Below are 5,044 nucleotides of genomic sequence, written 5' to 3'. Positions count from 1 at the left end.
TGTGCAAAGACCAGAAATGAGGCAAAGATGTCCATTCTCCCCACTTCTGTTCGGCACTGCACTGAAGATTCTAGCCAGTGAAATAAGTCAAAAGAAAGAAACATTGAAGGCACTCAGATTACAAAAAAAAGAAGTAAAACTTCTCATTCACAGATGGCAGCATTCTATATGGAGAAACTCCTAAGGAATCTACACACAGACACAGACACACAAATCCTTCTAAGAGAGTAAATTTAGCAAGTTTGCAGGGTAAAAGATCAACCTACAAAAATAGATTGTATTTTTCTGTACCAGTAAAGAACAATTCAAGAATGGAATTTTTCTAAAGTTCATTCGCAATAGCATCAAGAAGAATAAAACACCTTGGAATGAACTTAACAACAAAACTGTGCAAGGCCTGTACACTTAAAACTACAAAGCATCACTGGGAAGATGTGACTAAATGGAGACCCATTCCCTGGCTGTGGAGTGGAAGATTTATCGTAGTTAGGATGTCAATCTTCCCAAGCTGATCTGTAGATTCAAAGTAATACCAGTTAAAACCCCAGCAGACACTGACAAGCTGGTCCTAAAATGTTTGCAGAAACGCCAAAGACCTAGAATTGCCAAAACAATTTTGAAAAGGAAAAACAAAGTTGGTGCACTTACACGACCTAATTTCAAAACTTACTATAAAGCTACAGTCATCAAGACAGTGTGGTATTGGAAGAAGTGTTGGCATATTGACCAATGGAATAGAAGTGAGACTTCAGAAATAAACCCTTCCATTTATGGTCAATTGATTTTTTGACAAAGATGCCGAGACAATTCAATAGGGAAAAGGATAGTCTCTTCAAAAATGGCACTGTAGCAATTGGACATTCATATCCAAAAAGAAATAAATAAACTAAAATAAAAAGAAAAGAGCTCAGGCCCTTAGATTGTATCTAAAAACTCAAAATGGACCATAGACCTCAATGTAAGAATTACAATTATAAAACTTCTAGAATTCATAGGAGAGAATCTTCAAGACTTTGTGTCAGAGAGTTCTGAGACATGACACCAAAAGCATGAGCCAATTGATAAATGGGACATCATTAAAATTAAAAACTTTTGCACTTCAAAGGACACCATTAAGAAAATGAAAGACAAACCACTGTCTGGGAGAAAATATTTGCCAATCATATATCTGATGAAAAAGAACTGTATCCAGAAAATACAAAGAACTCTTGCAACTCCATAATAAGAAGACAATTTAACCAAATTAAAAATGAGCAAGAGACTTAAATGACATTTCACCAAAGATGACATACAAGTGACTAATAAGCACATGAAAAGGCACTCAACGTTATTAGTCGCTAGGGAAACCCAAATTAAAACCATAATGAGATACCACTACTCCATACCTAATAAATGGCTATAATTTTTTTTTAATCAGACAAACCCAAAGATAGGCAAGGATGTAGAAAAATGGGAACTTTCATTCATTCACTATTGGTGAAAATGTAAAATGATACAGTAGCTTTGGAAAACAGTTTGACAGTTTCTTAAAAACTTTTACATACACTTACCATACGATGCAGCAATTCCACTCCCCAGAATTCACCCAAGAGAACTGAGAACACACGTCCACACAAAGACTTATACACGAATGTTCACAACAGCTTTATTCATAAATAGTCCCAACTGCACACAGTCCAAATGTCCATCAACTGGTGGACAGATAAACCATATCTACCCAACAGACAACCATGCAGCATGAAAAGGAACAAAGTACAGACGTATGCTACAGCATGGACGACCCTCAAAAATATTACACGAAAGAAGCCAGACCTAGAAGACTATATATCGTATGATTCCATTATATGAAATGTTTGGAAAAGGCAAATTCTGGGTTTTGCCTGGAGCTCCAGCAAACAGGCTGGAGTAAATTTGGGGGTATAGTGGAAATGTTCTGAAACAGGATTGTGGTGATGGTTTCATGATGCTATAAACTTGCTAAGAATCATTGAATTGTTCACCTATAATGGATGGAATTTGGGGCATGCAAATTAAACCTTAATAAAGCTGTTTAAAAAAAAAAGGAAGAGAAAAGGCAGAGGAGAAGGGAGGCCTGGCAGAAATCAGCCTTGGGGCAGAGGGGAGGGTGGGGGGTACATCTAGAGGGGCAAATGTGGGATATCCGGTGGAGCTAGGGATCCCCCACTTTGGCAACAGCCCTCCAGTCTCCTTGGGAGAACGGTCCCCCAGCTCTCTCTGACCTTGCAGTGTCCCAGTACTGCCTGCAGGGAGGGGCAGATGACCAGGGTCCAGCCAACTAGTGTCAGTCCTAAGGGTCTGGGTAGTTATTGGGAAGTTACCACTGCAGGTGGTGAAGCAGGTAAGTGTAGGATGGACCCTGTTGGACAGCACTTTTTCCACCATGAGGCAGAGTCAGCCTGGGAGCAATGTGGGCGCAGAGGAAAGCGGATCTGAGAGATGGAGAAAAAGAGAGAAAGACAGCATGTCTTGAGGCCCCGCTGCTCCTAGACATTTCAGATGAGTCAACAGATTCCTCTTTGCGATTCCATCAGTGGGTATTAGGTTTCTGTCCCTTGTAACCAGGAGTCCTGACAACCATGGTTTTTTCTACTCCATCTGGGGTCACTGCTCTGCACAGTCCCTCCTCCTTCATACTCCCTTCACATCCTTGGTCATTGCCTTCCCTCGTTCATTCTCACCTATCATTAGGCTTCTAAGCACAGTAGGGTGACAGGGAACCAGCCACTTACCACCCACTGCAATGCCAGCAGCGCGAACTTGTTGGACAAGTATCTTTCTTCCCTGAGCTTCTGTTACCCCATGTGTAAATCAGGAACAATAATATCGACTTCCATATTAAGTAAGGATTGCCAGTGGGATTAAATGCAGGACCACAGGCCAAGCACTTGGCACGTAGTAGGTCACCAATAAATGGAACTATTATTACTAATCATTATTATCTTGACATTGGCTGGCCCTGGAGGTGGCACTTGGTACTAGAAGAGTCACACAGCTCTGTATACGATGAACCCTTCTGGGTCATGCCATGGTGAAGAAGTCAGAGTGGACACTCAGGCATTGCCTCATCCCTGGGATGGCCGGTATCACAGCCCACGTCTCCCCAAAGGTGGGAGAAGTTGGGGAGCAATTAGAGTTGAGGGCGGTGAGGCTTGAAATTGCCAGCCATAATCAAGGTTCCTCCCAAGGGCATTCCTCCTAAAGCTTCCCAAAGTAATGTGCACGCGGATCAACTGAGAACTTGATTTACTTGTAGATTCTTATTCGGGTAATCCCGGTGATTCAGGAGCCCTGGAGGGGCGCCCGAGATCGTTCTTCCAGCGAGTTCCCAGGTGCTCCTGCTGCTGCCACACGTTGGGTAGCAAGGGTCCCAAAGCACGGCTTTTCATAGTCGGCTGCACGTTGGAATCACCTGGGGAACCGTGAAAAAACACCGAGGCCGGACTCCACCTGAGAGCTGCTCGTTTCGTTGGTCTGGGGTGTCGCTGGGCATCTGCATATGTCACAGGTCCCCAAGATACCCTAAGGGGCTGCTGGGGCTGGGAACCGCTGGCCTGAATGAACCCTCTTCTCTTTCCCTCCACGTCCTCAGGCTCCGGAGATTTGCTTTAAGCACCAGAAGGCAAGATGGACATTTTTTACTCTTCTCTGAGTGCCCCCCAGGAAGGAAATCAGTGAGTCACAGCTTGAACCCTCACACACTGAAATATCCAGAGAGATGATGAATGAATGTCGGGAAGGAAGGATGTATAAACCCTTTAGCCTAATTAAGATGCCTCAGTGATTCTGGGGTAGAGGAGCTGTGAGCTGCGAGCCTCTTTCTGGAGGCAGAGCAGTGACATTTTCACTTCGGGAAAGGGAGAGCATCTCCCCAAATCAGGACCTCCGTGACACTTTGAATATTCTCGGGGAGTCTTGAATGTTAATGTATGCACTCTGGAAATGTTTCCTTCCTGGAGAAATGTTATCCCTGGTCCTTTCAGTTTGGCGTGGCCGCGTGTCTCCACTGCTGGGGTTTGGACTCAGAGCTGTCGCCCCAGCTCCGGAGACGCTAGAAATTCAGCCTCTGTCTCCAGAGCTGTGAGCACGGGTCTTGCCTGTCCCTCGTCCTCGCTATAGGCAGAGCGATGTCAGTCCCAACAGCAGAAGACACTTTATCATCCCAGATGCCCACCAGAACCCAAAGGACCTGGGGTGGGGGTGCGGGGGGCAGGATGCTCGGAAGTGGGAGCTCGGAATCTCTTGGAAGAAGCACAAAATGCTCATACTTTTTATAAGGTGGGTATCAGAGGGAGCATTGGGTTTGTTGTTTTGTTTTGTTTTGTTTTTCTGTTTGTTTTGTTTTAGTAAGATTTTCCCACATGGAATTTTTTTCCTGTTGTGGTAAAATACACATGGGATACATTTTACCATGTTGCCATTTTTAAGTGTCCCGTTCAGGGGCATAAGTGCATTCACATGCTGTGCGGCCATCCCCACCGTCCATCCCCGGAAGAGTTCCAGCTTCCCCAAACTGAGACCCTGTCCCCAAACACCACTCCCCACACGCCCTCCCCCAGCCCCTGGCTCCCACCAGTCTGCTTTCTGTCTCTTGGAATGCAACGCCTCCAGGGACCCCATAGACGTGGGACCCTACAGTATCTGTCCTTCTGTGTCTGCCGTGTGTCACTGAGCGTAACCTCTGCAAATTTCATCCATACTGTGACATGTGCCAGAATTTTCTTCCTTTTTAAAGCAGGAACCCTGGTTCGGGAGGCTGTCTGAATTCCAGACTGGAGGTAAAGGGCTCATCTCCCTAGGTTTCTTCCTCTGTAAAGTGAGTCATGATATCCAGCGATTACCTGTGAGAAGCTGTGTTTGCTTGTAGCAGAAACCCAAGGTCAGCAAAGAGAGTGCTTTTCCCTTCCCCTCGACAGACGACAAGATTGGAGGAGGAGGCGGCCCAGGACTAGTCAGCTCCTTCCCTCTGCTCCAGCGTTCTTAGTGGGGGATTTCCACCACCACCCCCCCCCCCCCCCCCCCCCCC

This window comes from Ursus maritimus, unplaced genomic scaffold (genome assembly GCF_017311325.1).
Source record: "Ursus maritimus isolate PB19 unplaced genomic scaffold, ASM1731132v1 scaffold_2, whole genome shotgun sequence".
Taxonomy (NCBI): Eukaryota; Metazoa; Chordata; class Mammalia; order Carnivora; family Ursidae; genus Ursus; species Ursus maritimus.
Note: the sequence above shows the minus strand (reverse complement) of the source record.